General features: G+C 51.3%; 56 non-coding genes across 56 annotated transcripts; 45 read left to right on the forward strand and 11 right to left on the reverse strand.

The window, feature by feature from the left end:
• The first annotated feature begins 352 nt into the window (after nt 1-352).
• Trnai-aau (transfer RNA isoleucine (anticodon AAU)) lies at nt 353-426 on the forward strand. Its single transcript has one exon. It is a non-coding gene; the product is annotated as a tRNA-Ile (tRNA).
• Nucleotides 427-1,174: 748 nt separating this feature from the next.
• Nucleotides 1,175-1,246, reverse strand: Trnag-ucc (transfer RNA glycine (anticodon UCC)). The gene has a single exon. It is a non-coding gene; the product is annotated as a tRNA-Gly (tRNA).
• A 320-nt stretch (nt 1,247-1,566) lies between these two features.
• Trnag-gcc (transfer RNA glycine (anticodon GCC)) lies at nt 1,567-1,637 on the forward strand. The gene has a single exon. It is a non-coding gene; the product is annotated as a tRNA-Gly (tRNA).
• A 295-nt stretch (nt 1,638-1,932) lies between these two features.
• On the forward strand, nt 1,933-2,005 carry Trnam-cau (transfer RNA methionine (anticodon CAU)). The gene has a single exon. It is a non-coding gene; the product is annotated as a tRNA-Met (tRNA).
• A 423-nt stretch (nt 2,006-2,428) lies between these two features.
• On the forward strand, nt 2,429-2,500 carry Trnae-cuc (transfer RNA glutamic acid (anticodon CUC)). Its single transcript has one exon. It is a non-coding gene; the product is annotated as a tRNA-Glu (tRNA).
• A 253-nt stretch (nt 2,501-2,753) lies between these two features.
• Nucleotides 2,754-2,827, forward strand: Trnai-aau (transfer RNA isoleucine (anticodon AAU)). Its single transcript has one exon. It is a non-coding gene; the product is annotated as a tRNA-Ile (tRNA).
• Nucleotides 2,828-3,576: 749 nt separating this feature from the next.
• Trnag-ucc (transfer RNA glycine (anticodon UCC)) lies at nt 3,577-3,648 on the reverse strand. The gene has a single exon. It is a non-coding gene; the product is annotated as a tRNA-Gly (tRNA).
• A 320-nt stretch (nt 3,649-3,968) lies between these two features.
• Nucleotides 3,969-4,039, forward strand: Trnag-gcc (transfer RNA glycine (anticodon GCC)). Its single transcript has one exon. It is a non-coding gene; the product is annotated as a tRNA-Gly (tRNA).
• A 295-nt stretch (nt 4,040-4,334) lies between these two features.
• On the forward strand, nt 4,335-4,407 carry Trnam-cau (transfer RNA methionine (anticodon CAU)). Its single transcript has one exon. It is a non-coding gene; the product is annotated as a tRNA-Met (tRNA).
• A 423-nt stretch (nt 4,408-4,830) lies between these two features.
• Trnae-cuc (transfer RNA glutamic acid (anticodon CUC)) lies at nt 4,831-4,902 on the forward strand. Its single transcript has one exon. It is a non-coding gene; the product is annotated as a tRNA-Glu (tRNA).
• A 253-nt stretch (nt 4,903-5,155) lies between these two features.
• Trnai-aau (transfer RNA isoleucine (anticodon AAU)) lies at nt 5,156-5,229 on the forward strand. The gene has a single exon. It is a non-coding gene; the product is annotated as a tRNA-Ile (tRNA).
• Nucleotides 5,230-5,978: 749 nt separating this feature from the next.
• Trnag-ucc (transfer RNA glycine (anticodon UCC)) lies at nt 5,979-6,050 on the reverse strand. Its single transcript has one exon. It is a non-coding gene; the product is annotated as a tRNA-Gly (tRNA).
• Nucleotides 6,051-6,370: 320 nt separating this feature from the next.
• On the forward strand, nt 6,371-6,441 carry Trnag-gcc (transfer RNA glycine (anticodon GCC)). The gene has a single exon. It is a non-coding gene; the product is annotated as a tRNA-Gly (tRNA).
• Nucleotides 6,442-6,736: 295 nt separating this feature from the next.
• On the forward strand, nt 6,737-6,809 carry Trnam-cau (transfer RNA methionine (anticodon CAU)). The gene has a single exon. It is a non-coding gene; the product is annotated as a tRNA-Met (tRNA).
• Nucleotides 6,810-7,232: 423 nt separating this feature from the next.
• Trnae-cuc (transfer RNA glutamic acid (anticodon CUC)) lies at nt 7,233-7,304 on the forward strand. The gene has a single exon. It is a non-coding gene; the product is annotated as a tRNA-Glu (tRNA).
• Nucleotides 7,305-7,557: 253 nt separating this feature from the next.
• Nucleotides 7,558-7,631, forward strand: Trnai-aau (transfer RNA isoleucine (anticodon AAU)). Its single transcript has one exon. It is a non-coding gene; the product is annotated as a tRNA-Ile (tRNA).
• Nucleotides 7,632-8,379: 748 nt separating this feature from the next.
• Nucleotides 8,380-8,451, reverse strand: Trnag-ucc (transfer RNA glycine (anticodon UCC)). Its single transcript has one exon. It is a non-coding gene; the product is annotated as a tRNA-Gly (tRNA).
• A 320-nt stretch (nt 8,452-8,771) lies between these two features.
• Nucleotides 8,772-8,842, forward strand: Trnag-gcc (transfer RNA glycine (anticodon GCC)). Its single transcript has one exon. It is a non-coding gene; the product is annotated as a tRNA-Gly (tRNA).
• A 295-nt stretch (nt 8,843-9,137) lies between these two features.
• Nucleotides 9,138-9,210, forward strand: Trnam-cau (transfer RNA methionine (anticodon CAU)). Its single transcript has one exon. It is a non-coding gene; the product is annotated as a tRNA-Met (tRNA).
• A 423-nt stretch (nt 9,211-9,633) lies between these two features.
• Trnae-cuc (transfer RNA glutamic acid (anticodon CUC)) lies at nt 9,634-9,705 on the forward strand. Its single transcript has one exon. It is a non-coding gene; the product is annotated as a tRNA-Glu (tRNA).
• A 252-nt stretch (nt 9,706-9,957) lies between these two features.
• Nucleotides 9,958-10,031, forward strand: Trnai-aau (transfer RNA isoleucine (anticodon AAU)). The gene has a single exon. It is a non-coding gene; the product is annotated as a tRNA-Ile (tRNA).
• Nucleotides 10,032-10,780: 749 nt separating this feature from the next.
• Nucleotides 10,781-10,852, reverse strand: Trnag-ucc (transfer RNA glycine (anticodon UCC)). Its single transcript has one exon. It is a non-coding gene; the product is annotated as a tRNA-Gly (tRNA).
• Nucleotides 10,853-11,172: 320 nt separating this feature from the next.
• On the forward strand, nt 11,173-11,243 carry Trnag-gcc (transfer RNA glycine (anticodon GCC)). The gene has a single exon. It is a non-coding gene; the product is annotated as a tRNA-Gly (tRNA).
• A 295-nt stretch (nt 11,244-11,538) lies between these two features.
• On the forward strand, nt 11,539-11,611 carry Trnam-cau (transfer RNA methionine (anticodon CAU)). Its single transcript has one exon. It is a non-coding gene; the product is annotated as a tRNA-Met (tRNA).
• A 423-nt stretch (nt 11,612-12,034) lies between these two features.
• On the forward strand, nt 12,035-12,106 carry Trnae-cuc (transfer RNA glutamic acid (anticodon CUC)). The gene has a single exon. It is a non-coding gene; the product is annotated as a tRNA-Glu (tRNA).
• Nucleotides 12,107-12,359: 253 nt separating this feature from the next.
• On the forward strand, nt 12,360-12,433 carry Trnai-aau (transfer RNA isoleucine (anticodon AAU)). The gene has a single exon. It is a non-coding gene; the product is annotated as a tRNA-Ile (tRNA).
• Nucleotides 12,434-13,180: 747 nt separating this feature from the next.
• Nucleotides 13,181-13,252, reverse strand: Trnag-ucc (transfer RNA glycine (anticodon UCC)). The gene has a single exon. It is a non-coding gene; the product is annotated as a tRNA-Gly (tRNA).
• A 320-nt stretch (nt 13,253-13,572) lies between these two features.
• Trnag-gcc (transfer RNA glycine (anticodon GCC)) lies at nt 13,573-13,643 on the forward strand. The gene has a single exon. It is a non-coding gene; the product is annotated as a tRNA-Gly (tRNA).
• A 295-nt stretch (nt 13,644-13,938) lies between these two features.
• Nucleotides 13,939-14,011, forward strand: Trnam-cau (transfer RNA methionine (anticodon CAU)). The gene has a single exon. It is a non-coding gene; the product is annotated as a tRNA-Met (tRNA).
• A 423-nt stretch (nt 14,012-14,434) lies between these two features.
• On the forward strand, nt 14,435-14,506 carry Trnae-cuc (transfer RNA glutamic acid (anticodon CUC)). Its single transcript has one exon. It is a non-coding gene; the product is annotated as a tRNA-Glu (tRNA).
• Nucleotides 14,507-14,759: 253 nt separating this feature from the next.
• Trnai-aau (transfer RNA isoleucine (anticodon AAU)) lies at nt 14,760-14,833 on the forward strand. Its single transcript has one exon. It is a non-coding gene; the product is annotated as a tRNA-Ile (tRNA).
• Nucleotides 14,834-15,585: 752 nt separating this feature from the next.
• Nucleotides 15,586-15,657, reverse strand: Trnag-ucc (transfer RNA glycine (anticodon UCC)). The gene has a single exon. It is a non-coding gene; the product is annotated as a tRNA-Gly (tRNA).
• A 320-nt stretch (nt 15,658-15,977) lies between these two features.
• Nucleotides 15,978-16,048, forward strand: Trnag-gcc (transfer RNA glycine (anticodon GCC)). The gene has a single exon. It is a non-coding gene; the product is annotated as a tRNA-Gly (tRNA).
• A 295-nt stretch (nt 16,049-16,343) lies between these two features.
• On the forward strand, nt 16,344-16,416 carry Trnam-cau (transfer RNA methionine (anticodon CAU)). The gene has a single exon. It is a non-coding gene; the product is annotated as a tRNA-Met (tRNA).
• A 423-nt stretch (nt 16,417-16,839) lies between these two features.
• Nucleotides 16,840-16,911, forward strand: Trnae-cuc (transfer RNA glutamic acid (anticodon CUC)). The gene has a single exon. It is a non-coding gene; the product is annotated as a tRNA-Glu (tRNA).
• A 253-nt stretch (nt 16,912-17,164) lies between these two features.
• Nucleotides 17,165-17,238, forward strand: Trnai-aau (transfer RNA isoleucine (anticodon AAU)). Its single transcript has one exon. It is a non-coding gene; the product is annotated as a tRNA-Ile (tRNA).
• Nucleotides 17,239-17,991: 753 nt separating this feature from the next.
• Nucleotides 17,992-18,063, reverse strand: Trnag-ucc (transfer RNA glycine (anticodon UCC)). Its single transcript has one exon. It is a non-coding gene; the product is annotated as a tRNA-Gly (tRNA).
• A 320-nt stretch (nt 18,064-18,383) lies between these two features.
• Trnag-gcc (transfer RNA glycine (anticodon GCC)) lies at nt 18,384-18,454 on the forward strand. The gene has a single exon. It is a non-coding gene; the product is annotated as a tRNA-Gly (tRNA).
• A 295-nt stretch (nt 18,455-18,749) lies between these two features.
• Nucleotides 18,750-18,822, forward strand: Trnam-cau (transfer RNA methionine (anticodon CAU)). The gene has a single exon. It is a non-coding gene; the product is annotated as a tRNA-Met (tRNA).
• Nucleotides 18,823-19,245: 423 nt separating this feature from the next.
• Nucleotides 19,246-19,317, forward strand: Trnae-cuc (transfer RNA glutamic acid (anticodon CUC)). Its single transcript has one exon. It is a non-coding gene; the product is annotated as a tRNA-Glu (tRNA).
• A 253-nt stretch (nt 19,318-19,570) lies between these two features.
• On the forward strand, nt 19,571-19,644 carry Trnai-aau (transfer RNA isoleucine (anticodon AAU)). Its single transcript has one exon. It is a non-coding gene; the product is annotated as a tRNA-Ile (tRNA).
• Nucleotides 19,645-20,392: 748 nt separating this feature from the next.
• On the reverse strand, nt 20,393-20,464 carry Trnag-ucc (transfer RNA glycine (anticodon UCC)). Its single transcript has one exon. It is a non-coding gene; the product is annotated as a tRNA-Gly (tRNA).
• Nucleotides 20,465-20,784: 320 nt separating this feature from the next.
• Trnag-gcc (transfer RNA glycine (anticodon GCC)) lies at nt 20,785-20,855 on the forward strand. The gene has a single exon. It is a non-coding gene; the product is annotated as a tRNA-Gly (tRNA).
• Nucleotides 20,856-21,150: 295 nt separating this feature from the next.
• On the forward strand, nt 21,151-21,223 carry Trnam-cau (transfer RNA methionine (anticodon CAU)). Its single transcript has one exon. It is a non-coding gene; the product is annotated as a tRNA-Met (tRNA).
• A 423-nt stretch (nt 21,224-21,646) lies between these two features.
• On the forward strand, nt 21,647-21,718 carry Trnae-cuc (transfer RNA glutamic acid (anticodon CUC)). The gene has a single exon. It is a non-coding gene; the product is annotated as a tRNA-Glu (tRNA).
• Nucleotides 21,719-21,971: 253 nt separating this feature from the next.
• Nucleotides 21,972-22,045, forward strand: Trnai-aau (transfer RNA isoleucine (anticodon AAU)). Its single transcript has one exon. It is a non-coding gene; the product is annotated as a tRNA-Ile (tRNA).
• Nucleotides 22,046-22,794: 749 nt separating this feature from the next.
• Nucleotides 22,795-22,866, reverse strand: Trnag-ucc (transfer RNA glycine (anticodon UCC)). The gene has a single exon. It is a non-coding gene; the product is annotated as a tRNA-Gly (tRNA).
• Nucleotides 22,867-23,186: 320 nt separating this feature from the next.
• Trnag-gcc (transfer RNA glycine (anticodon GCC)) lies at nt 23,187-23,257 on the forward strand. Its single transcript has one exon. It is a non-coding gene; the product is annotated as a tRNA-Gly (tRNA).
• A 295-nt stretch (nt 23,258-23,552) lies between these two features.
• Nucleotides 23,553-23,625, forward strand: Trnam-cau (transfer RNA methionine (anticodon CAU)). Its single transcript has one exon. It is a non-coding gene; the product is annotated as a tRNA-Met (tRNA).
• A 423-nt stretch (nt 23,626-24,048) lies between these two features.
• Nucleotides 24,049-24,120, forward strand: Trnae-cuc (transfer RNA glutamic acid (anticodon CUC)). Its single transcript has one exon. It is a non-coding gene; the product is annotated as a tRNA-Glu (tRNA).
• Nucleotides 24,121-24,373: 253 nt separating this feature from the next.
• Nucleotides 24,374-24,447, forward strand: Trnai-aau (transfer RNA isoleucine (anticodon AAU)). Its single transcript has one exon. It is a non-coding gene; the product is annotated as a tRNA-Ile (tRNA).
• A 750-nt stretch (nt 24,448-25,197) lies between these two features.
• On the reverse strand, nt 25,198-25,269 carry Trnag-ucc (transfer RNA glycine (anticodon UCC)). Its single transcript has one exon. It is a non-coding gene; the product is annotated as a tRNA-Gly (tRNA).
• A 320-nt stretch (nt 25,270-25,589) lies between these two features.
• Nucleotides 25,590-25,660, forward strand: Trnag-gcc (transfer RNA glycine (anticodon GCC)). Its single transcript has one exon. It is a non-coding gene; the product is annotated as a tRNA-Gly (tRNA).
• A 295-nt stretch (nt 25,661-25,955) lies between these two features.
• Nucleotides 25,956-26,028, forward strand: Trnam-cau (transfer RNA methionine (anticodon CAU)). Its single transcript has one exon. It is a non-coding gene; the product is annotated as a tRNA-Met (tRNA).
• Nucleotides 26,029-26,451: 423 nt separating this feature from the next.
• On the forward strand, nt 26,452-26,523 carry Trnae-cuc (transfer RNA glutamic acid (anticodon CUC)). Its single transcript has one exon. It is a non-coding gene; the product is annotated as a tRNA-Glu (tRNA).
• A 253-nt stretch (nt 26,524-26,776) lies between these two features.
• On the forward strand, nt 26,777-26,850 carry Trnai-aau (transfer RNA isoleucine (anticodon AAU)). The gene has a single exon. It is a non-coding gene; the product is annotated as a tRNA-Ile (tRNA).
• The last annotated feature ends 200 nt before the right edge of the window (nt 26,851-27,050 follow it).

A 27,050-nucleotide genomic window follows, 5' to 3' on the forward strand; every position in this document is an offset into this window, starting at 1 on the left:
CTGCCAAAAAAAAAAAAAAAAAAAAAAAAAAAAAAAAAAAAATGGCTAGGATACCTGGCTCTCACCCAGGAGGCCCGGGTTCGATTCCCGGTACCGGAACGGAATTTTTTCGGAAAAAATCACGACAAGTTTTGACCCTGCGAAAGGCTGTTTCACGTCCTCCTCGCATTATAGCTACTGGTTCATTAACGTCAGCTGAAAACAGCCGAGAGAAACGGGCAAGCAATGAAATTACTACGAGCAGCGGAATAAAGAAGAGACGCTGGTCCACTGTTGGACTGCTACCATAGAAATGTTACATGGCAATACGCAGAGCAATTCCCGCGAAGCGATGGAAGGCTGTCTGCACCGAGGCCCGTTAGCTCAGTTGGTTAGAGCGTCGTGCTAATAACGCGAAGGTCGTGGGTTCGATCCCCCCACGGGCCACTACGATTTCACTCTTTCAAAAAGGCAGCGCCGATTTCGGCGGGGAAGTATGGTGACAAAGAAATCGTCACATTGTGTGGGAACTGATAGGGGACCAGAACGCGACTTGTCGGGACGCGCTAAAACACTTCACTGGTCACAGCACGGTGAACGCACAGTTTCTCGTCCGATCACCGCTACTGCGCGAAACTGGACGTTGTCAGTGCTCGGGCGGGTGACCGCCTGCGAACACACGGCACTGCCGATAGTTTCAATTCGTATTTCTCTTTCCTCTTCGGTTTCGGAGCTGCAGCGCTATTCGGTCAAGGGCACTGGCGCCACATTTTGCCTCTCGGTATGCCAAGTCGCGCCGTGCGGCCACAGTGAAATGAAGGAGCGTGTTGAAAAATTTTCAACAAAGAAAAAAAAAAAGAAATCTACTAGTAATAAAACTGAATTTGTCTGACAGAACATGTAAAATCAGACAATACATGATAACAGGCAGCAGGTATTTACTTGAGGCATAAGTAATGTGGTGCCCGCCCGCCTCGCCATACCTCTCTCAGTCGTTTTGCGTGCTTGTCCTTTTTATATAGGCCGATTGGAGAGCGTCAGCTCTCGCGTCAGACGAGCAAAGTCGAGACAAGTCGAGACTCAAGGTGAATCGACGCACACGCTATAGGGTGGCCTGCAGCGAGTAAGATGGGGAAAGAAACATTAATTGAAGGACGCGTGGCAAAAGTACTCATACGCAAAAGTAAAAGCCGGCTGCGGTGGCCGGGAATCGAACCCGGATCAACTGCTTGGAAGGCAACTATGCTGACCATTACACCACCACCGCACGGTTTCCGTCCGCGCACGCCGCGCTGTGTCTGCTTCCCGCCTGTCGTCGGCGGCTCAAGGTGGTCGTAGCTGTAGGCGCATTACGGGGTAGGCGAGCGCATCCAGACAGCGTCTCTACGCACATTTCGCGTCCTTTGGCAAGAGTCGTCGCGTGCGTGCGCCGCAAGAGTACTTAGGCGATCGCGTTCGGGCGTCATTTTTAAGCAGTGCAGTGCAGGATTCAGCGTCTGTAGCATTCTCTCGAGAGGATGCGACGGCGCTGGACGGCAGTCCCACTTTCCCCACAGACGTCTGCCGCGGAAAGCACCAGGAAGCTGAGCATCGGTGGTTCAGTGGTAGAATGCTCGCCTGCCACGCGGGCGGCCCGGGTTCGATTCCCGGCCGATGCATCATTTTGTTTTTTCTCCGATAGTGGTGCTGCGTGTCTTTCGCACTCGAACTGCGTGAGCCATGAGAATGAACCGTGGTATTTCCGTGTGGAAATAACCAAACATGCAGCGCGCACGACTGCTCGTTTGGACTCTTATGTGCTATTGTACATACTGGCGTCGGCCTAGCATCGCAAGTTGCCTGTCGCGCCGGGAATGGACGTGTAGCAACTGAAAAAAATGAGCCAGGAAGTGCAGACTCTCTACCCCTGGTATTTGGTAGTTACAGAGATTCCAGAAGGCGTGGCGGTCACTTGCCTCGGTAGCGCAGTAGGCAGCGCGTAAGTCTCATAATCTTAAGGTCGTGAGTTCGATCCTCACCCGGGGCATTTAATTTACTTTCGTCCACAGCTAAATTGACGGCTCTGGGGTTTGCGAAGGAGCGAAACACTTCGTACTTTGTTATCCACAAGGCTTCAACGACTCAGCGTGATAATGTTTACTTCCCGTTATTACTACCTGCAGTTCTTACGAAAAATTTTCAAGGAACAATGTACTAGTAATAAAACTGAATTTCGTACGATATAACGTGTAAAGTCACACAATGTATGACCTGCTGTATGATGACAGGCAGCAGGTCTTTACTTGCGAAATAAGTAAATAAATATTACTACTTACAGCTTTGCTTTTCCTCCTACCCCTGTAACAACGAGGCATAAAGCAATGGATTGTGACTTTTGACATGGGCGCGCGAAAAGGTGCTCGCAAACAGGGAAAGTGCGACACGGAAAGCGAGGAGAAAAATGTGCACGTCCGGTGTGGTCTAGTGGCTAGGATACCTGGCTCTCACCCAGGAGGCCCGGGTTCGATTCCCGGTACCGGAACGGAATTTTTTCGGAAAAAATCACGACAAGTTTTGACCCTGCGAAAGGCTGTTTCACGTCCTCCTCGCATTATAGCTACTGGTTCATTAACGTCAGCTGAAAACAGCCGAGAGAAACGGGCAAGCAATGAAATTACTACGAGCAGCGGAATAAAGAAGAGACGCTGGTCCACTGTTGGACTGCTACCATAGAAATGTTACATGGCAATACGCAGAGCAATTCCCGCGAAGCGATGGAAGGCTGTCTGCACCGAGGCCCGTTAGCTCAGTTGGTTAGAGCGTCGTGCTAATAACGCGAAGGTCGTGGGTTCGATCCCCCCACGGGCCACTACGATTTCACTCTTTCAAAAAGGCAGCGCCGATTTCGGCGGGGAAGTATGGTGACAAAGAAATCGTCACATTGTGTGGGAACTGATAGGGGACCAGAACGCGACTTGTCGGGACGCGCTAAAACACTTCACTGGTCACAGCACGGTGAACGCACAGTTTCTCGTCCGATCACCGCTACTGCGCGAAACTGGACGTTGTCAGTGCTCGGGCGGGTGACCGCCTGCGAACACACGGCACTGCCGATAGTTTCAATTCGTATTTCTCTTTCCTCTTCGGTTTCGGAGCTGCAGCGCTATTCGGTCAAGGGCACTGGCGCCACATTTTGCCTCTCGGTATGCCAAGTCGCGCCGTGCGGCCACAGTGAAATGAAGGAGCGTGTTGAAAAATTTTCAACAAAGAAAAAAAAAAAAGAAATCTACTAGTAATAAAACTGAATTTGTCTGACAGAACATGTAAAATCAGACAATACATGATAACAGGCAGCAGGTATTTACTTGAGGCATAAGTAATGTGGTGCCCGCCCGCCTCGCCATACCTCTCTCAGTCGTTTTGCGTGCTTGTCCTTTTTATATAGGCCGATTGGAGAGCGTCAGCTCTCGCGTCAGACGAGCAAAGTCGAGACAAGTCGAGACTCAAGGTGAATCGACGCACACGCTATAGGGTGGCCTGCAGCGAGTAAGATGGGGAAAGAAACATTAATTGAAGGACGCGTGGCAAAAGTACTCATACGCAAAAGTAAAAGCCGGCTGCGGTGGCCGGGAATCGAACCCGGATCAACTGCTTGGAAGGCAACTATGCTGACCATTACACCACCACCGCACGGTTTCCGTCCGCGCACGCCGCGCTGTGTCTGCTTCCCGCCTGTCGTCGGCGGCTCAAGGTGGTCGTAGCTGTAGGCGCATTACGGGGTAGGCGAGCGCATCCAGACAGCGTCTCTACGCACATTTCGCGTCCTTTGGCAAGAGTCGTCGCGTGCGTGCGCCGCAAGAGTACTTAGGCGATCGCGTTCGGGCGTCATTTTTAAGCAGTGCAGTGCAGGATTCAGCGTCTGTAGCATTCTCTCGAGAGGATGCGACGGCGCTGGACGGCAGTCCCACTTTCCCCACAGACGTCTGCCGCGGAAAGCACCAGGAAGCTGAGCATCGGTGGTTCAGTGGTAGAATGCTCGCCTGCCACGCGGGCGGCCCGGGTTCGATTCCCGGCCGATGCATCATTTTGTTTTTTCTCCGATAGTGGTGCTGCGTGTCTTTCGCACTCGAACTGCGTGAGCCATGAGAATGAACCGTGGTATTTCCGTGTGGAAATAACCAAACATGCAGCGCGCACGACTGCTCGTTTGGACTCTTATGTGCTATTGTACATACTGGCGTCGGCCTAGCATCGCAAGTTGCCTGTCGCGCCGGGAATGGACGTGTAGCAACTGAAAAAAATGAGCCAGGAAGTGCAGACTCTCTACCCCTGGTATTTGGTAGTTACAGAGATTCCAGAAGGCGTGGCGGTCACTTGCCTCGGTAGCGCAGTAGGCAGCGCGTAAGTCTCATAATCTTAAGGTCGTGAGTTCGATCCTCACCCGGGGCATTTAATTTACTTTCGTCCACAGCTAAATTGACGGCTCTGGGGTTTGCGAAGGAGCGAAACACTTCGTACTTTGTTATCCACAAGGCTTCAACGACTCAGCGTGATAATGTTTACTTCCCGTTATTACTACCTGCAGTTCTTACGAAAAATTTTCAAGGAACAATGTACTAGTAATAAAACTGAATTTCGTACGATATAACGTGTAAAGTCACACGATGTATGACCTGCTGTATGATGACAGGCAGCAGGTCTTTACTTGCGAAATAAGTAAATAAATATTACTACTTACAGCTTTGCTTTTCCTCCTACCCCTGTAACAACGAGGCATAAAGCAATGGATTGTGACTTTTGACATGGGCGCGCGAAAAGGTGCTCGCAAACAGGGAAAGTGCGACACGGAAAGCGAGGAGAAAAATGTGCACGTCCGGTGTGGTCTAGTGGCTAGGATACCTGGCTCTCACCCAGGAGGCCCGGGTTCGATTCCCGGTACCGGAACGGAATTTTTTCGGAAAAAATCACGACAAGTTTTGACCCTGCGAAAGGCTGTTTCACGTCCTCCTCGCATTATAGCTACTGGTTCATTAACGTCAGCTGAAAACAGCCGAGAGAAACGGGCAAGCAATGAAATTACTACGAGCAGCGGAATAAAGAAGAGACGCTGGTCCACTGTTGGACTGCTACCATAGAAATGTTACATGGCAATACGCAGAGCAATTCCCGCGAAGCGATGGAAGGCTGTCTGCACCGAGGCCCGTTAGCTCAGTTGGTTAGAGCGTCGTGCTAATAACGCGAAGGTCGTGGGTTCGATCCCCCCACGGGCCACTACGATTTCACTCTTTCAAAAAGGCAGCGCCGATTTCGGCGGGGAAGTATGGTGACAAAGAAATCGTCACATTGTGTGGGAACTGATAGGGGACCAGAACGCGACTTGTCGGGACGCGCTAAAACACTTCACTGGTCACAGCACGGTGAACGCACAGTTTCTCGTCCGATCACCGCTACTGCGCGAAACTGGACGTTGTCAGTGCTCGGGCGGGTGACCGCCTGCGAACACACGGCACTGCCGATAGTTTCAATTCGTATTTCTCTTTCCTCTTCGGTTTCGGAGCTGCAGCGCTATTCGGTCAAGGGCACTGGCGCCACATTTTGCCTCTCGGTATGCCAAGTCGCGCCGTGCGGCCACAGTGAAATGAAGGAGCGTGTTGAAAAATTTTCAACAAAGAAAAAAAAAAAAGAAATCTACTAGTAATAAAACTGAATTTGTCTGACAGAACATGTAAAATCAGACAATACATGATAACAGGCAGCAGGTATTTACTTGAGGCATAAGTAATGTGGTGCCCGCCCGCCTCGCCATACCTCTCTCAGTCGTTTTGCGTGCTTGTCCTTTTTATATAGGCCGATTGGAGAGCGTCAGCTCTCGCGTCAGACGAGCAAAGTCGAGACAAGTCGAGACTCAAGGTGAATCGACGCACACGCTATAGGGTGGCCTGCAGCGAGTAAGATGGGGAAAGAAACATTAATTGAAGGACGCGTGGCAAAAGTACTCATACGCAAAAGTAAAAGCCGGCTGCGGTGGCCGGGAATCGAACCCGGATCAACTGCTTGGAAGGCAACTATGCTGACCATTACACCACCACCGCACGGTTTCCGTCCGCGCACGCCGCGCTGTGTCTGCTTCCCGCCTGTCGTCGGCGGCTCAAGGTGGTCGTAGCTGTAGGCGCATTACGGGGTAGGCGAGCGCATCCAGACAGCGTCTCTACGCACATTTCGCGTCCTTTGGCAAGAGTCGTCGCGTGCGTGCGCCGCAAGAGTACTTAGGCGATCGCGTTCGGGCGTCATTTTTAAGCAGTGCAGTGCAGGATTCAGCGTCTGTAGCATTCTCTCGAGAGGATGCGACGGCGCTGGACGGCAGTCCCACTTTCCCCACAGACGTCTGCCGCGGAAAGCACCAGGAAGCTGAGCATCGGTGGTTCAGTGGTAGAATGCTCGCCTGCCACGCGGGCGGCCCGGGTTCGATTCCCGGCCGATGCATCATTTTGTTTTTTCTCCGATAGTGGTGCTGCGTGTCTTTCGCACTCGAACTGCGTGAGCCATGAGAATGAACCGTGGTATTTCCGTGTGGAAATAACCAAACATGCAGCGCGCACGACTGCTCGTTTGGACTCTTATGTGCTATTGTACATACTGGCGTCGGCCTAGCATCGCAAGTTGCCTGTCGCGCCGGGAATGGACGTGTAGCAACTGAAAAAAATGAGCCAGGAAGTGCAGACTCTCTACCCCTGGTATTTGGTAGTTACAGAGATTCCAGAAGGCCTGGCGGTCACTTGCCTCGGTAGCGCAGTAGGCAGCGCGTAAGTCTCATAATCTTAAGGTCGTGAGTTCGATCCTCACCCGGGGCATTTAATTTACTTTCGTCCACAGCTAAATTGACGGCTCTGGGGTTTGCGAAGGAGCGAAACACTTCGTACTTTGTTATCCACAAGGCTTCAACGACTCAGCGTGATAATGTTTACTTCCCGTTATTACTACCTGCAGTTCTTACGAAAAATTTTCAAGGAACAATGTACTAGTAATAAAACTGAATTTCGTACGATATAACGTGTAAAGTCACACAATGTATGACCTGCTGTATGATGACAGGCAGCAGGTCTTTACTTGCGAAATAAGTAAATAAATATTACTACTTACAGCTTTGCTTTTCCTCCTACCCCTGTAACAACGAGGCATAAAGCAATGGATTGTGACTTTTGACATGGGCGCGCGAAAAGGTGCTCGCAAACAGGGAAAGTGCGACACGGAAAGCGAGGAGAAAAATGTGCACGTCCGGTGTGGTCTAGTGGCTAGGATACCTGGCTCTCACCCAGGAGGCCCGGGTTCGATTCCCGGTACCGGAACGGAATTTTTTCGGAAAAAATCACGACAAGTTTTGACCCTGCGAAAGGCTGTTTCACGTCCTCCTCGCATTATAGCTACTGGTTCATTAACGTCAGCTGAAAACAGCCGAGAGAAACGGGCAAGCAATGAAATTACTACGAGCAGCGGAATAAAGAAGAGACGCTGGTCCACTGTTGGACTGCTACCATAGAAATGTTACATGGCAATACGCAGAGCAATTCCCGCGAAGCGATGGAAGGCTGTCTGCACCGAGGCCCGTTAGCTCAGTTGGTTAGAGCGTCGTGCTAATAACGCGAAGGTCGTGGGTTCGATCCCCCCACGGGCCACTACGATTTCACTCTTTCAAAAAGGCAGCGCCGATTTCGGCGGGGAAGTATGGTGACAAAGAAATCGTCACATTGTGTGGGAACTGATAGGGGACCAGAACGCGACTTGTCGGGACGCGCTAAAACACTTCACTGGTCACAGCACGGTGAACGCACAGTTTCTCGTCCGATCACCGCTACTGCGCGAAACTGGACGTTGTCAGTGCTCGGGCGGGTGACCGCCTGCGAACACACGGCACTGCCGATAGTTTCAATTCGTATTTCTCTTTCCTCTTCGGTTTCGGAGCTGCAGCGCTATTCGGTCAAGGGCACTGGCGCCACATTTTGCCTCTCGGTATGCCAAGTCGCGCCGTGCGGCCACAGTGAAATGAAGGAGCGTGTTGAAAAATTTTCAACAAAGAAAAAAAAAAAGAAATCTACTAGTAATAAAACTGAATTTGTCTGACAGAACATGTAAAATCAGACAATACATGATAACAGGCAGCAGGTATTTACTTGAGGCATAAGTAATGTGGTGCCCGCCCGCCTCGCCATACCTCTCTCAGTCGTTTTGCGTGCTTGTCCTTTTTATATAGGCCGATTGGAGAGCGTCAGCTCTCGCGTCAGACGAGCAAAGTCGAGACAAGTCGAGACTCAAGGTGAATCGACGCACACGCTATAGGGTGGCCTGCAGCGAGTAAGATGGGGAAAGAAACATTAATTGAAGGACGCGTGGCAAAAGTACTCATACGCAAAAGTAAAAGCCGGCTGCGGTGGCCGGGAATCGAACCCGGATCAACTGCTTGGAAGGCAACTATGCTGACCATTACACCACCACCGCACGGTTTCCGTCCGCGCACGCCGCGCTGTGTCTGCTTCCCGCCTGTCGTCGGCGGCTCAAGGTGGTCGTAGCTGTAGGCGCATTACGGGGTAGGCGAGCGCATCCAGACAGCGTCTCTACGCACATTTCGCGTCCTTTGGCAAGAGTCGTCGCGTGCGTGCGCCGCAAGAGTACTTAGGCGATCGCGTTCGGGCGTCATTTTTAAGCAGTGCAGTGCAGGATTCAGCGTCTGTAGCATTCTCTCGAGAGGATGCGACGGCGCTGGACGGCAGTCCCACTTTCCCCACAGACGTCTGCCGCGGAAAGCACCAGGAAGCTGAGCATCGGTGGTTCAGTGGTAGAATGCTCGCCTGCCACGCGGGCGGCCCGGGTTCGATTCCCGGCCGATGCATCATTTTGTTTTTTCTCCGATAGTGGTGCTGCGTGTCTTTCGCACTCGAACTGCGTGAGCCATGAGAATGAACCGTGGTATTTCCGTGTGGAAATAACCAAACATGCAGCGCGCACGACTGCTCGTTTGGACTCTTATGTGCTATTGTACATACTGGCGTCGGCCTAGCATCGCAAGTTGCCTGTCGCGCCGGGAATGGACGTGTAGCAACTGAAAAAAATGAGCCAGGAAGTGCAGACTCTCTACCCCTGGTATTTGGTAGTTACAGAGATTCCAGAAGGCGTGGCGGTCACTTGCCTCGGTAGCGCAGTAGGCAGCGCGTAAGTCTCATAATCTTAAGGTCGTGAGTTCGATCCTCACCCGGGGCATTTAATTTACTTTCGTCCACAGCTAAATTGACGGCTCTGGGGTTTGCGAAGGAGCGAAACACTTCGTACTTTGTTATCCACAAGGCTTCAACGACTCAGCGTGATAATGTTTACTTCCCGTTATTACTACCTGCAGTTCTTACGAAAAATTTTCAAGGAACAATGTACTAGTAATAAAACTGAATTTCGTACGATATAACGTGTAAAGTCACACAATGTATGACCTGCTGTATGATGACAGGCAGCAGGTCTTTACTTGCGAAATAAGTAAATAAATATTACTACTTACAGCTTTGCTTTTCCTCCTACCCCTGTAACAACGAGGCATAAAGCAATGGATTGTGACTTTTGACATGGGCGCGCGAAAAGGTGCTCGCAAACAGGGAAAGTGCGACACGGAAAGCGAGGAGAAAAATGTGCACGTCCGGTGTGGTCTAGTGGCTAGGATACCTGGCTCTCACCCAGGAGGCCCGGGTTCGATTCCCGGTACCGGAACGGATTTTTTCCGAAAAAATCACGACAAGTTTTGACCCTGCGAAAGGCTGTTTCACGTCCTCCTCGCATTATAGCTACTGGTTCATTAACGTCAGCTGAAAACAGCCGAGAGAAACGGGCAAGCAATGAAATTACTACGAGCAGCGGAATAAAGAAGAGACGCTGGTCCACTGTTGGACTGCTACCATAGAAATGTTACATGGCAATACGCAGAGCAATTCCCGCGAAGCGATGGAAGGCTGTCTGCACCGAGGCCCGTTAGCTCAGTTGGTTAGAGCGTCGTGCTAATAACGCGAAGGTCGTGGGTTCGATCCCCCCACGGGCCACTACGATTTCACTCTTTCAAAAAGGCAGCGCCGATTTCGGCGGGGAAGTATGGTGACAAAGAAATCGTCACATTGTGTGGGAACTGATAGGGGACCAGAACGCGACTTGTCGGGACGCGCTAAAACACTTCACTGGTCACAGCACGGTGAACGCACAGTTTCTCGTCCGATCACCGCTACTGCGCGAAACTGGACGTTGTCAGTGCTCGGGCGGGTGACCGCCTGCGAACACACGGCACTGCCGATAGTTTCAATTCGTATTTCTCTTTCCTCTTCGGTTTCGGAGCTGCAGCGCTATTCGGTCAAGGGCACTGGCGCCACATTTTGCCTCTCGGTATGCCAAGTCGCGCCGTGCGGCCACAGTGAAATGAAGGAGCGTGTTGAAAAATTTTCAACAAAGAAAAAAAAAAAAGAAATCTACTAGTAATAAAACTGAATTTGTCTGACAGAACATGTAAAATCAGACAATACATGATAACAGGCAGCAGGTATTTACTTGAGGCATAAGTAATGTGGTGCCCGCCCGCCTCGCCATACCTCTCTCAGTCGTTTTGCGTGCTTGTCCTTTTTATATAGGCCGATTGGAGAGCGTCAGCTCTCGCGTCAGACGAGCAAAGTCGAGACAAGTCGAGACTCAAGGTGAATCGACGCACACGCTATAGGGTGGCCTGCAGCGAGTAAGATGGGGAAAGAAACATTAATTGAAGGACGCGTGGCAAAAGTACTCATACGCAAAAGTAAAAGCCGGCTGCGGTGGCCGGGAATCGAACCCGGATCAACTGCTTGGAAGGCAACTATGCTGACCATTACACCACCACCGCACGGTTTCCGTCCGCGCACGCCGCGCTGTGTCTGCTTCCCGCCTGTCGTCGGCGGCTCAAGGTGGTCGTAGCTGTAGGCGCATTACGGGGTAGGCGAGCGCATCCAGACAGCGTCTCTACGCACATTTCGCGTCCTTTGGCAAGAGTCGTCGCGTGCGTGCGCCGCAAGAGTACTTAGGCGATCGCGTTCGGGCGTCATTTTTAAGCAGTGCAGTGCAGGATTCAGCGTCTGTAGCATTCTCTCGAGAGGATGCGACGGCGCTAGACGGCAGTCCCACTTTCCCCACAGACGTCTGCCGCGGAAAGCACCAGGAAGCTGAGCATCGGTGGTTCAGTGGTAGAATGCTCGCCTGCCACGCGGGCGGCCCGGGTTCGATTCCCGGCCGATGCATCATTTTGTTTTTTCTCCGATAGTGGTGCTGCGTGTCTTTCGCACTCGAACTGCGTGAGCCATGAGAATGAACCGTGGTATTTCCGTGTGGAAATAACCAAACATGCAGCGCGCACGACTGCTCGTTTGGACTCTTATGTGCTATTGTACATACTGGCGTCGGCCTAGCATCGCAAGTTGCCTGTCGCGCCGGGAATGGACGTGTAGCAACTGAAAAAAATGAGCCAGGAAGTGCAGACTCTCTACCCCTGGTATTTGGTAGTTACAGAGATTCCAGAAGGCGTGGCGGTCACTTGCCTCGGTAGCGCAGTAGGCAGCGCGTAAGTCTCATAATCTTAAGGTCGTGAGTTCGATCCTCACCCGGGGCATTTAATTTACTTTCGTCCACAGCTAAATTGACGGCTCTGGGGTTTGCGAAGGAGCGAAACACTTCGTACTTTGTTATCCACAAGGCTTCAACGACTCAGCGTGATAATGTTTACTTCCCGTTATTACTACCTGCAGTTCTTACGAAAAATTTTCAAGGAACAATGTACTAGTAATAAAACTGAATTTCGTACGATATAACGTGTAAAGTCACACAATGTATGACCTGCTGTATGATGACAGGCAGCAGGTCTTTACTTGCGAAATAAGTAAATAAATATTACTACTTACAGCTTTGCTTTTCCTCCTACCCCTGTAACAACGAGGCATAAAGCAATGGATTGTGACTTTTGACATGGGCGCGCGAAAAGGTGCTCGCAAACAGGGAAAGTGCGACACGGAAAGCGAGGAGAAAAATGTGCACGTCCGGTGTGGTCTAGTGGCTAGGATACCTGGCTCTCACCCAGGAGGCCCGGGTTCGATTCCCGGTACCGGAACGGAATTTTTTCGGAAAAAATCACGACAAGTTTTGACCCTGCGAAAGGCTGTTTCACGTCCTCCTCGCATTATAGCTACTGGTTCATTAACGTCAGCTGAAAACAGCCGAGAGAAACGGGCAAGCAATGAAATTACTACGAGCAGCGGAATAAAGAAGAGACGCTGGTCCACTGTTGGACTGCTACCATAGAAATGTTACATGGCAATACGCAGAGCAATTCCCGCGAAGCGATGGAAGGCTGTCTGCACCGAGGCCCGTTAGCTCAGTTGGTTAGAGCGTCGTGCTAATAACGCGAAGGTCGTGGGTTCGATCCCCCCACGGGCCACTACGATTTCACTCTTTCAAAAAGGCAGCGCCGATTTCGGCGGGGAAGTATGGTGACAAGGAAATCGTCACATTGTGTGGGAACTGATAGGGGACCAGAACGCGACTTGTCGGGACGCGCTAAAACACTTCACTGGTCACAGCACGGTGAACGCACAGTTTCTCGTCCGATCACCGCTACTGCGCGAAACTGGACGTTGTCAGTGCTTGGGCGGGTGACCGCCTGCGAACACACGGCACTGCCGATAGTTTCAATTCGTATTTCTCTTTCCTCTTCGGTTTCGGAGCTGCAGCGCTATTCGGTCAAGGGCACTGGCGCCACATTTTGCCTCTCGGTATGCCAAGTCGCGCCGTGCGGCCACAGTGAAATGAAGGAGCGTGTTGAAAAATTTTCAACAAAGAAAAAAAAAAAAAATCTACTAGTAATAAAACTGAATTTGTCTGACAGAACATGTAAAATCAGATAATACATGATAACAGGCAGCAGGTATTTACTTGAGGCATAAGTAATGTGGTGCCCGCCCGCCTCGCCATACCTCTCTCAGTCGTTTTGCGTGCTTGTCCTTTTTATATAGGCCGATTGGAGAGCGTCAGCTCTCGCGTCAGACGAGCAAAGTCGAGACAAGTCGAGACTCAAGGTGAATCGACGCACACGCTATAGGGTGGCCTGCAGCGAGTAAGATGGGGAAAGAAACATTAATTGAAGGACGCGTGGCAAAAGTACTCATACGCAAAAGTAAAAGCCGGCTGCGGTGGCCGGGAATCGAACCCGGATCAACTGCTTGGAAGGCAACTATGCTGACCATTACACCACCACCGCACGGTTTCCGTCCGCGCACGCCGCGCTGTGTCTGCTTCCCGCCTGTCGTCGGCGGCTCAAGGTGGTCGTAGCTGTAGGCGCATTACGGGGTAGGCGAGCGCATCCAGACAGCGTCTCTACGCACATTTCGCGTCCTTTGGCAAGAGTCGTCGCGTGCGTGCGCCGCAAGAGTACTTAGGCGATCGCGTTCGGGCGTCATTTTTAAGCAGTGCAGTGCAGGATTCAGCGTCTGTAGCATTCTCTCGAGAGGATGCGACGGCGCTGGACGGCAGTCCCACTTTCCCCACAGACGTCTGCCGCGGAAAGCACCAGGAAGCTGAGCATCGGTGGTTCAGTGGTAGAATGCTCGCCTGCCACGCGGGCGGCCCGGGTTCGATTCCCGGCCGATGCATCATTTTGTTTTTTCTCCGATAGTGGTGCTGCGTGTCTTTCGCACTCGAACTGCGTGAGCCATGAGAATGAACCGTGGTATTTCCGTGTGGAAATAACCAAACATGCAGCGCGCACGACTGCTCGTTTGGACTCTTATGTGCTATTGTACATACTGGCGTCGGCCTAGCATCGCAAGTTGCCTGTCGCGCCGGGAATGGACGTGTAGCAACTGAAAGAAATGAGCCAGGAAGTGCAGACTCTCTACCCCTGGTATTTGGTAGTTACAGAGATTCCAGAAGGCGTGGCGGTCACTTGCCTCGGTAGCGCAGTAGGCAGCGCGTAAGTCTCATAATCTTAAGGTCGTGAGTTCGATCCTCACCCGGGGCATTTAATTTACTTTCGTCCACAGCTAAATTGACGGCTCTGGGGTTTGCGAAGGAGCGAAACACTTCGTACTTTGTTATCCACAAGGCTTCAACGACTCAGCGTGATAATGTTTACTTCCCGTTATTACTACCTGCAGTTCTTACGAAAAATTTTCAAGGAACAATGTACTAGTAATAAAACTGAATTTCGTACGATATAACGTGTAAAGTCACACAATGTATGACCTGCTGTATGATGACAGGCAGCAGGTCTTTACTTGCGAAATAAGTAAATAAATATTACTACTTACAGCTTTGCTTTTCCTCCTACCCCTGTAACAACGAGGCATAAAGCAATGGATTGTGACTTTTGACATGGGCGCGCGAAAAGGTGCTCGCAAACAGGGAAAGTGCGACACGGAAAGCGAGGAGAAAAATGTGCACGTCCGGTGTGGTCTAGTGGCTAGGATACCTGGCTCTCACCCAGGAGGCCCGGGTTCGATTCCCGGTACCGGAACGGAATTTTTTCGGAAAAAATCACGACAAGTTTTGACCCTGCGAAAGGCTGTTTCACGTCCTCCTCGCATTATAGCTACTGGTTCATTAACGTCAGCTGAAAACAGCCGAGAGAAACGGGCAAGCAATGAAATTACTACGAGCAGCGGAATAAAGAAGAGACGCTGGTCCACTGTTGGACTGCTACCATAGAAATGTTACATGGCAATACGCAGAGCAATTCCCGCGAAGCGATGGAAGGCTGTCTGCACCGAGGCCCGTTAGCTCAGTTGGTTAGAGCGTCGTGCTAATAACGCGAAGGTCGTGGGTTCGATCCCCCCACGGGCCACTACGATTTCACTCTTTCAAAAAGGCAGCGCCGATTTCGGCGGGGAAGTATGGTGACAAGGAAATCGTCACATTGTGTGGGAACTGATAGGGGACCAGAACGCGACTTGTCGGGACGCGCTAAAACACTTCACTGGTCACAGCACGGTGAACGCACAGTTTCTCGTCCGATCACCGCTACTGCGCGAAACTGGACGTTGTCAGTGCTTGGGCGGGTGACCGCCTGCGAACACACGGCACTGCCGATAGTTTCAATTCGTATTTCTCTTTCCTCTTCGGTTTCGGAGCTGCAGCGCTATTCGGTCAAGGGCACTGGCGCCACATTTTGCCTCTCGGTATGCCAAGTCGCGCCGTGCGGCCACAGTGAAATGAAGGAGCGTGTTGAAAAATTTTCAACAAAAAAAAAAAAAAAAAAAGAAATCTACTAGTAATAAAACTGAATTTGTCTGACAGAACATGTAAAATCAGACAATACATGATAACAGGCAGCAGGTATTTACTTGAGGCATAAGTAATGTGGTGCCCGCCCGCCTCGCCATACCTCTCTCAGTCGTGTTGCGTGCTTGTCCTTTTTATATAGGCCGATTGGAGAGCGTCAGCTCTCGCGTCAGACGAGCAAAGTCGAGACAAGTCGAGACTCAAGGTGAATCGACGCACACGCTATAGGGTGGCCTGCAGCGAGTAAGATGGGGAAAGAAACATTAATTGAAGGACGCGTGGCAAAAGTACTCATACGCAAAAGTGAAAGCCGGCTGCGGTGGCCGGGAATCGAACCCGGATCAACTGCTTGGAAGGCAACTATGCTGACCATTACACCACCACCGCACGGTTTTCGTCCGCGCACGCCGCGCTGTGTCTGCTTCCCGCCTGTCGTCGGCGGCTCAAGGTGGTCGTAGCTGTAGGCGCATTACAGGGTAGGCGAGCGCATCCAGACAGCGTCTCTACGCACATTTCGCGTCCTTTGGCAAGAGTCGTCGCGTGCGTGCGCCGCAAGAGTACTTAGGCGATCGCGTTCGGGCGTCATTTTTAAGCAGTGCAGTGCAGGATTCAGCGTCTGTAGCATTCTCTCGAGAGGATGCGACGGCGCTGGACGGCAGTCCCACTTTCCCCACAGACGTCTGCCGCGGAAAGCACCAGGAAGCTGAGCATCGGTGGTTCAGTGGTAGAATGCTCGCCTGCCACGCGGGCGGCCCGGGTTCGATTCCCGGCCGATGCATCATTTTGTTTTTTCTCCGATAGTGGTGCTGCGTGTCTTTCGCACTCGAACTGCGTGAGCCATGAGAATGAACCGTGGTATTTCCGTGTGGAAATAACCAAACATGCAGCGCGCACGACTGCTCGTTTGGACTCTTATGTGCTATTGTACATACTGGCGTCGGCCTAGCATCGCAAGTTGCCTGTCGCGCCGGGAATGGACGTGTAGCAACTGAAAAAAATGAGCCAGGAAGTGCAGACTCTCTACCCCTGGTATTTGGTAGTTACAGAGATTCCAGAAGGCGTGGCGGTCACTTGCCTCGGTAGCGCAGTAGGCAGCGCGTAAGTCTCATAATCTTAAGGTCGTGAGTTCGATCCTCACCCGGGGCATTTAATTTACTTTCGTCCACAGCTAAATTGACGGCTCTGGGGTTTGCGAAGGAGCGAAACACTTCGTACTTTGTTATCCACAAGGCTTCAACGACTCAGCGTGATAATGTTTACTTCCCGTTATTACTACCTGCAGTTCTTACGAAAAATTTTCAAGGAACAATGTACTAGTAATAAAACTGAATTTCGTACGATATAACGTGTAAAGTCACACAATGTATGACCTGCTGTATGATGACAGGCAGCAGGTCTTTACTTGCGAAATAAGTAAATAAATATTACTACTTACAGCTTTGCTTTTCCTCCTACCCCTGTAACAACGAGGCATAAAGCAATGGATTGTGACTTTTGACATGGGCGCGCGAAAAGGTGCTCGCAAACAGGGAAAGTGCGACACGGAAAGCGAGGAGAAAAATGTGCACGTCCGGTGTGGTCTAGTGGCTAGGATACCTGGCTCTCACCCAGGAGGCCCGGGTTCGATTCCCGGTACCGGAACGGAATTTTTTCGGAAAAAATCACGACAAGTTTTGACCCTGCGAAAGGCTGTTTCACGTCCTCCTCGCATTATAGCTACTGGTTCATTAACGTCAGCTGAAAACAGCCGAGAGAAACGGGCAAGCAATGAAATTACTACGAGCAGCGGAATAAAGAAGAGACGCTGGTCCACTGTTGGACTGCTACCATAGAAATGTTACATGGCAATACGCAGAGCAATTCCCGCGAAGCGATGGAAGGCTGTCTGCACCGAGGCCCGTTAGCTCGGTTGGTTAGAGCGTCGTGCTAATAACGCGAAGGTCGTGGGTTCGATCCCCCCACGGGCCACTACGATTTCACTCTTTCAAAAAGGCAGCGCCGATTTCGGCGGGGAAGTATGGTGACAAGGAAATCGTCACATTGTGTGGGAACTGATAGGGGACCAGAACGCGACTTGTCGGGACGCGCTAAAACACTTCACTGGTCACAGCACGGTGAACGCACAGTTTCTCGTCCGATCACCGCTACTGCGCGAAACTGGACGTTGTCAGTGCTTGGGCGGGTGACCGCCTGCGAACACACGGCACTGCCGATAGTTTCAATTCGTATTTCTCTTTCCTCTTCGGTTTCGGAGCTGCAGCGCTATTCGGTCAAGGGCACTGGCGCCACATTTTGCCTCTCGGTATGCCAAGTCGCGCCGTGCGGCCACAGTGAAATGAAGGAGCGTGTTGAAAAATTTTCAACAAAAAAAAAAAAAAAAAAAAGAAATCTACTAGTAATAAAACTGAATTTGTCTGACAGAACATGTAAAATCAGACAATACATGATAACAGGCAGCAGGTATTTACTTGAGGCATAAGTAATGTGGTGCCCGCCCGCCTCGCCATACCTCTCTCAGTCGTTTTGCGTGCTTGTCCTTTTTATATAGGCCGATTGGAGAGCGTCAGCTCTCGCGTCAGACGAGCAAAGTCGAGACAAGTCGAGACTCAAGGTGAATCGACGCACACGCTATAGGGTGGCCTGCAGCGAGTAAGATGGGGAAAGAAACATTAATTGAAGGACGCGTGGCAAAAGTACTCATACGCAAAAGTGAAAGCCGGCTGCGGTGGCCGGGAATCGAACCCGGATCAACTGCTTGGAAGGCAACTATGCTGACCATTACACCACCACCGCACGGTTTTCGTCCGCGCACGCCGCGCTGTGTCTGCTTCCCGCCTGTCGTCGGCGGTTCAAGGTGGTCGTAGCTGTAGGCGCATTACGGGGTAGGCGAGCGCATCCAGACAGCGTCTCTACGCACATTTCGCGTCCTTTGGCAAGAGTCGTCGCGTGCGTGCGCCGCAAGAGTACTTAGGCGATCGCGTTCGGGCGTCATTTTTAAGCAGTGCAGTGCAGGATTCAGCGTCTGTAGCATTCTCTCGAGAGGATGCGACGGCGCTGGACGGCAGTCCCACTTTCCCCACAGACGTCTGCCGCGGAAAGCACCAGGAAGCTGAGCATCGGTGGTTCAGTGGTAGAATGCTCGCCTGCCACGCGGGCGGCCCGGGTTCGATTCCCGGCCGATGCATCATTTTGTTTTTTCTCCGATAGTGGTGCTGCGTGTCTTTCGCACTCGAACTGCGTGAGCCATGAGAATGAACCGTGGTATTTCCGTGTGGAAATAACCAAACATGCAGCGCGCACGACTGCTCGTTTGGACTCTTATGTGCTATTGTACATACTGGCGTCGGCCTAGCATCGCAAGTTGCCTGTCGCGCCGGGAATGGACGTGTAGCAACTGAAAAAAATGAGCCAGGAAGTGCAGACTCTCTACCCCTGGTATTTGGTAGTTACAGAGATTCCAGAAGGCGTGGCGGTCACTTGCCTCGGTAGCGCAGTAGGCAGCGCGTAAGTCTCATAATCTTAAGGTCGTGAGTTCGATCCTCACCCGGGGCATTTAATTTACTTTCGTCCACAGCTAAATTGACGGCTCTGGGGTTTGCGAAGGAGCGAAACACTTCGTACTTTGTTATCCACAAGGCTTCAACGACTCAGCGTGATAATGTTTACTTCCCGTTATTACTACCTGCAGTTCTTACGAAAAATTTTCAAGGAACAATGTACTAGTAATAAAACTGAATTTCGTACGATATAACGTGTAAAGTCACACAATGTATGACCTGCTGTATGATGACAGGCAGCAGGTCTTTACTTGCGAAATAAGTAAATAAATATTACTACTTACAGCTTTGCTTTTCCTCCTACCCCTGTAACAACGAGGCATAAAGCAATGGATTGTGACTTTTGACATGGGCGCGCGAAAAGGTGCTCGCAAACAGGGAAAGTGCGACACGGAAAGCGAGGAGAAAAATGTGCACGTCCGGTGTGGTCTAGTGGCTAGGATACCTGGCTCTCACCCAGGAGGCCCGGGTTCGATTCCCGGTACCGGAACGGAATTTTTTCGGAAAAAATCACGACAAGTTTTGACCCTGCGAAAGGCTGTTTCACGTCCTCCTCGCATTATAGCTACTGGTTCATTAACGTCAGCTGAAAACAGCCGAGAGAAACGGGCAAGCAATGAAATTACTACGAGCAGCGGAATAAAGAAGAGACGCTGGTCCACTGTTGGACTGCTACCATAGAAATGTTACATGGCAATACGCAGAGCAATTCCCGCGAAGCGATGGAAGGCTGTCTGCACCGAGGCCCGTTAGCTCAGTTGGTTAGAGCGTCGTGCTAATAACGCGAAGGTCGTGGGTTCGATCCCCCCACGGGCCACTACGATTTCACTCTTTCAAAAAGGCAGCGCCGATTTCGGCGGGGAAGTATGGTGACAAGGAAATCGTCACATTGTGTGGGAACTGATAGGGGACCAGAACGCGACTTGTCGGGACGCGCTAAAACACTTCACTGGTCACAGCACGGTGAACGCACAGTTTCTCGTCCGATCACCGCTACTGCGCGAAACTGGACGTTGTCAGTGCTTGGGCGGGTGACCGCCTGCGAACACACGGCACTGCCGATAGTTTCAATTCGTATTTCTCTTTCCTCTTCGGTTTCGGAGCTGCAGCGCTATTCGGTCAAGGGCACTGGCGCCACATTTTGCCTCTCGGTATGCCAAGTCGCGCCGTGCGGCCACAGTGAAATGAAGGAGCGTGTTGAAAAATTTTCAAAAAAAAAAAAAAAAAAGAAATCTACTAGTAATAAAACTGAATTTGTCTGACAGAACATGTAAAATCAGACAATACATGATAACAGGCAGCAGGTATTTACTTGAGGCATAAGTAATGTGGTGCCCGCCCGCCTCGCCATACCTCTCTCAGTCGTTTTGCGTGCTTGTCCTTTTTATATAGGCCGATTGGAGAGCGTCAGCTCTCGCGTCAGACGAGCAAAGTCGAGACAAGTCGAGACTCAAGGTGAATCGACGCACACGCTATAGGGTGGCCTGCAGCGAGTAAGATGGGGAAAGAAACATTAATTGAAGGACGCGTGGCAAAAGTACTCATACGCAAAAGTAAAAGCCGGCTGCGGTGGCCGGGAATCGAACCCGGATCAACTGCTTGGAAGGCAACTATGCTGACCATTACACCACCACCGCACGGTTTTCGTCCGCGCACGCCGCGCTGTGTCTGCTTCCCGCCTGTCGTCGGCGGCTCAAGGTGGTCGTAGCTGTAGGCGCATTACGGGGTAGGCGAGCGCATCCAGACAGCGTCTCTACGCACATTTCGCGTCCTTTGGCAAGAGTCGTCGCGTGCGTGCGCCGCAAGAGTACTTAGGCGATCGCGTTCGGGCGTCATTTTTAAGCAGTGCAGTGCAGGATTCAGCGTCTGTAGCATTCTCTCGAGAGGATGCGACGGCGCTGGACGGCAGTCCCACTTTCCCCACAGACGTCTGCCGCGGAAAGCACCAGGAAGCTGAGCATCGGTGGTTCAGTGGTAGAATGCTCGCCTGCCACGCGGGCGGCCCGGGTTCGATTCCCGGCCGATGCATCACTTTGTTTTTTCTCCGATAGTGGTGCTGCGTGTCTTTCGCACTCGAACTGCGTGAGCCATGAGAATGAACCGTGGTATTTCCGTGTGGAAATAACCAAACATGCAGCGCGCACGACTGCTCGTTTGGACTCTTATGTGCTATTGTACATACTGGCGTCGGCCTAGCATCGCAAGTTGCCTGTCGCGCCGGGAATGGACGTGTAGCAACTGAAAAAAATGAGCCAGGAAGTGCAGACTCTCTACCCCTGGTATTTGGTAGTTACAGAGATTCCAGAAGGCGTGGCGGTCACTTGCCTCGGTAGCGCAGTAGGCAGCGCGTAAGTCTCATAATCTTAAGGTCGTGAGTTCGATCCTCACCCGGGGCATTTAATTTACTTTCGTCCACAGCTAAATTGACGGCTCTGGGGTTTGCGAAGGAGCGAAACACTTCGTACTTTGTTATCCACAAGGCTTCAACGACTCAGCGTGGTAATGTTTACTTCCCGTTATTACTACCTGCAGTTCTTACGAAAAATTTTCAAGGAACAATGTACTAGTAATAAAACTGAATTTCGTACGATATAACGTGTAAAGTCACACAATGTATGACCTGCTGTATGATGACAGGCAGCAGGTCTTTACTTGCGAAATAAGTAAATAAATATTACTACTTACAGCTTTGCTTTTCCTCCTACCCCTGTAACAACGAGGCATAAAGCAATGGATTGTGACTTTTGACATGGGCGCGCGAAAAGGTGCTCGCAAACAGGGAAAGTGCGACACGGAAAGCGAGGAGAAAAATGTGCACGTCCGGTGTGGTCTAGTGGCTAGGATACCTGGCTCTCACCCAGGAGGCCCGGGTTCGATTCCCGGTACCGGAACGGAATTTTTTCGGAAAAAATCACGACAAGTTTTGACCCTGCGAAAGGCTGTTTCACGTCCTCCTCGCATTATAGCTACTGGTTCATTAACGTCAGCTGAAAACAGCCGAGAGAAACGGGCAAGCAATGAAATTACTACGAGCAGCGGAATAAAGAAGAGACGCTGGTCCACTGTTGGACTGCTACCATAGAAATGTTACATGGCAATACGCAGAGCAATTCCCGCGAAGCGATGGAAGGCTGTCTGCACCGAGGCCCGTTAGCTCAGTTGGTTAGAGCGTCGTGCTAATAACGCGAAGGTCGTGGGTTCGATCCCCCCACGGGCCACTACGATTTCACTCTTTCAAAAAGGCAGCGCCGATTTCGGCGGGGAAGTATGGTGACAAGGAAATCGTCACATTGTGTGGGAACTGATAGGGGACCAGAACGCGACTTGTCGGGACGCGCTAAAACACTTCACTGGTCACAGCACGGTGAACGCACAGTTTCTCGTCCGATCACCGCTACTGCGCGAAACTGGACGTTGTCAGTGCTTGGGCGGGTGACCGCCTGCGAACACACGGCACTGCCGATAGTTTCAATTCGTATTTCTCTTTCCTCTTCGGTTTCGGAGCTGCAGCGCTATTCGGTCAAGGGCACTGGCGCCACATTTTGCCTCTCGGTATGCCAAGTCGCGCCGTGCGGCCACAGTGAAATGAAGGAGCGTGTTGAAAAATTTTCAACAAAAAAAAAAAAAAAAGAAATCTACTAGTAATAAAACTGAATTTGTCTGACAGAACATGTAAAATCAGACAATACATGATAACAGGCAGCAGGTATTTACTTGAGGCATAAGTAATGTGGTGCCCGCCCGCCTCGCCATACCTCTCTCAGTCGTTTTGCGTGCTTGTCCTTTTTATATAGGCCGATTGGAGAGCGTCAGCTCTCGCGTCAGACGAGCAAAGTCGAGACAAGTCGAGACTCAAGGTGAATCGACGCACACGCTATAGGGTGGCCTGCAGCGAGTAAAATGGGGAAAGAAACATTAATTGAAGGACGCGTGGCAAAAGTACTCATACGCAAAAGTGAAAGCCGGCTGCGGTGGCCGGGAATCGAACCCGGATCAACTGCTTGGAAGGCAACTATGCTGACCATTACACCACCACCGCACGGTTTTCGTCCGCGCACGCCGCGCTGTGTCTGCTTCCCGCCTGTCGTCGGCGGCTCAAGGTGGTCGTAGCTGTAGGCGCATTACGGGGTAGGCGAGCGCATCCAGACAGCGTCTCTACGCACATTTCGCGTCCTTTGGCAAGAGTCGTCGCGTGCGTGCGCCGCAAGAGTACTTAGGCGATCGCGTTCGGGCGTCATTTTTAAGCAGTGCAGTGCAGGATTCAGCGTCTGTAGCATTCTCTCGAGAGGATGCGACGGCGCTGGACGGCAGTCCCACTTTCCCCACAGACGTCTGCCGCGGAAAGCACCAGGAAGCTGAGCATCGGTGGTTCAGTGGTAGAATGCTCGCCTGCCACGCGGGCGGCCCGGGTTCGATTCCCGGCCGATGCATCATTTTGTTTTTTCTCCGATAGTGGTGCTGCGTGTCTTTCGCACTCGAACTGCGTGAGCCATGAGAATGAACCGTGGTATTTCCGTGTGGAAATAACCAAACATGCAGCGCGCACGACTGCTCGTTTGGACTCTTATGTGCTATTGTACATACTGGCGTCGGCCTAGCATCGCAAGTTGCCTGTCGCGCCGGGAATGGACGTGTAGCAACTGAAAAAAATGAGCCAGGAAGTGCAGACTCTCTACCCCTGGTATTTGGTAGTTACAGAGATTCCAGAAGGCGTGGCGGTCACTTGCCTCGGTAGCGCAGTAGGCAGCGCGTAAGTCTCATAATCTTAAGGTCGTGAGTTCGATCCTCACCCGGGGCATTTAATTTACTTTCGTCCACAGCTAAATTGACGGCTCTGGGGTTTGCGAAGGAGCGAAACACTTCGTACTTTGTTATCCACAAGGCTTCAACGACTCAGCGTGATAATGTTTACTTCCCGTTATTACTACCTGCAGTTCTTACGAAAAATTTTCAAGGAACAATGTACTAGTAATAAAACTGAATTTCGTACGATATAACGTGTAAAGTCACACAATGTATGACCTGCTGTATGATGACAGGCAGCAGGTCTTTACTTGCGAAATAAGTAAATAAATATTACTACTTACAGCTTTGCTTTTCCTCCTACCCCTGTAACAACGAGGCATAAAGCAATGGATTGTGACTTTTGACATGGGCGCGCGAAAAGGTGCTCGCAAACAGGGAAAGTGCGACACGGAAAGCGAGGAGAAAAATGTGCACGTCCGGTGTGGTCTAGTGGCTAGGATACCTGGCTCTCACCCAGGAGGCCCGGGTTCGATTCCCGGTACCGGAACGGAATTTTTTCGGAAAAAATCACGACAAGTTTTGACCCTGCGAAAGGCTGTTTCACGTCCTCCTCGCATTATAGCTACTGGTTCATTAACGTCAGCTGAAAACAGCCGAGAGAAACGGGCAAGCAATGAAATTACTACGAGCAGCGGAATAAAGAAGAGACGCTGGTCCACTGTTGGACTGCTACCATAGAAATGTTACATGGCAATACGCAGAGCAATTCCCGCGAAGCGATGGAAGGCTGTCTGCACCGAGGCCCGTTAGCTCAGTTGGTTAGAGCGTCGTGCTAATAACGCGAAGGTCGTGGGTTCGATCCCCCCACGGGCCACTACGATTTCACTCTTTCAAAAAGGCAGCGCCGATTTCGGCGGGGAAGTATGGTGACAAGGAAATCGTCACATTGTGTGGGAACTGATAGGGGACCAGAACGCGACTTGTCGGGACGCGCTAAAACACTTCACTGGTCACAGCACGGTGAACGCACAGTTTCTCGTCCGATCACCGCTACTGCGCGAAACTGGACGTTGTCAGTGCTTGGGCGGGTGACCGCCTGCGAACACACGGCACTGCCGATAGTTTCAATTCGTATTTCTCTTTCCTCTTCGGTTTCGGAGCTGCAGCGCTATTCGGTCAAGGGCACTGGCGCCACATTTTGCCTCTCGGTATGCCAAGTCGCGCCGTGCGGCCACAGTGAAATGAAGGAGCGTGTTGAAAAATTTTCAACAAAAAAAAAAAAAAAAAGAAATCTACTAGTAATAAAACTGAATTTGTCTGACAGAACATGTAAAATCAGACAATACATGATAACAGGCAGCAGGTATTTACTTGAGGCATAAGTAATGTGGTGCCCGCCCGCCTCGCCATACCTCTCTCAGTCGTTTTGCGTGCTTGTCCTTTTTATATAGGCCGATTGGAGAGCGTCAGCTCTCGCGTCAGACGAGCAAAGTCGAGACAAGTCGAGACTCAAGGTGAATCGACGCACACGCTATAGGGTGGCCTGCAGCGAGTAAAATGGGGAAAGAAACATTAATTGAAGGACGCGTGGCAAAAGTACTCATACGCAAAAGTGAAAGCCGGCTGCGGTGGCCGGGAATCGAACCCGGATCAACTGCTTGGAAGGCAACTATGCTGACCATTACACCACCACCGCACGGTTTTCGTCCGCGCACGCCGCGCTGTGTCTGCTTCCCGCCTGTCGTCGGCGGCTCAAGGTGGTCGTAGCTGTAGGCGCATTACGGGGTAGGCGAGCGCATCCAGACAGCGTCTCTACGCACATTTCGCGTCCTTTGGCAAGAGTCGTCGCGTGCGTGCGCCGCAAGAGTACTTAGGCGATCGCGTTCGGGCGTCATTTTTAAGCAGTGCAGTGCAGGATTCAGCGTCTGTAGCATTCTCTCGAGAGGATGCGACGGCGCTGGACGGCAGTCCCACTTTCCCCACAGACGTCTGCCGCGGAAAGCACCAGGAAGCTGAGCATCGGTGGTTCAGTGGTAGAATGCTCGCCTGCCACGCGGGCGGCCCGGGTTCGATTCCCGGCCGATGCATCATTTTGTTTTTTCTCCGATAGTGGTGCTGCGTGTCTTTCGCACTCGAACTGCGTGAGCCATGAGAATGAACCGTGGTATTTCCGTGTGGAAATAACCAAACATGCAGCGCGCACGACTGCTCGTTTGGACTCTTATGTGCTATTGTACATACTGGCGTCGGCCTAGCATCGCAAGTTGCCTGTCGCGCCGGGAATGGACGTGTAGCAACTGAAAAAAATGAGCCAGGAAGTGCAGACTCTCTACCCCTGGTATTTGGTAGTTACAGAGATTCCAGAAGGCGTGGCGGTCACTTGCCTCGGTAGCGCAGTAGGCAGCGCGTAAGTCTCATAATCTTAAGGTCGTGAGTTCGATCCTCACCCGGGGCATTTAATTTACTTTCGTCCACAGCTAAATTGACGGCTCTGGGGTTTGCGAAGGAGCGAAACACTTCGTACTTTGTTATCCACAAGGCTTCAACGACTCAGCGTGATAATGTTTACTTCCCGTTATTACTACCTGCAGTTCTTACGAAAAATTTTCAAGGAACAATGTACTAGTAATAAAACTGAATTTCGTACGATATAACGTGTAAAGTCACACAATGTATGACCTGCTGTATGATGACAGGCAGCAGGTCTTTACTTGCGAAATAAGTAAATAAATATTACTACTTACAGCTTTGCTTTTCCTCCTACCCCTGTAACAACGAGGCATAAAGCAATGGATTGTGACTTTTGACATGGGCGCGCGAAAAGGTGCTCGCAAACAGGGAAAGTGCGACACGGAAAGCGAGGAGAAAAATGTGCACGTCCGGTGTGGTCTAGTGGCTAGGATACCTGGCTCTCACCCAGGAGGCCCGGGTTCGATTCCCGGTACCGGAACGGAATTTTTTCGGAAAAAATCACGACAAGTTTTGACCCTGCGAAAGGCTGTTTCACGTCCTCCTCGCATTATAGCTACTGGTTCATTAACGTCAGCTGAAAACAGCCGAGAGAAACGGGCAAGCAATGAAATTACTACGAGCAGCGGAATAAAGAAGAGACGCTGGTCCACTGTTGGACTGCTACCATAGAAATGTTACATGGCAATACGCAGAGCAATTCCCGCGAAGCGATGGAAGGCTGTCTGCACCGAGGCCCGTTAGCTCAGTTGGTTAGAGCGTCGTGCTAATAACGCGAAGGTCGTGGGTTCGATCCCCCCACGGGCCACTACGATTTCACTCTTTCAAAAAGGCAGCGCCGATTTCGGCGGGGAAGTATGGTGACAAGGAAATCGTCACATTGTGTGGGAACTGATAGGGGACCAGAACGCGACTTGTCGGGACGCGCTAAAACACTTCACTGGTCACAGCACGGTGAACGCACAGTTTCTCGTCCGATCACCGCTACTGCGCGAAACTGGACGTTGT

The sequence above is a fragment of the Schistocerca cancellata genome, unplaced genomic scaffold (assembly GCF_023864275.1).
Source record: "Schistocerca cancellata isolate TAMUIC-IGC-003103 unplaced genomic scaffold, iqSchCanc2.1 HiC_scaffold_1083, whole genome shotgun sequence".
Taxonomy (NCBI): Eukaryota; Metazoa; Arthropoda; class Insecta; order Orthoptera; family Acrididae; genus Schistocerca; species Schistocerca cancellata.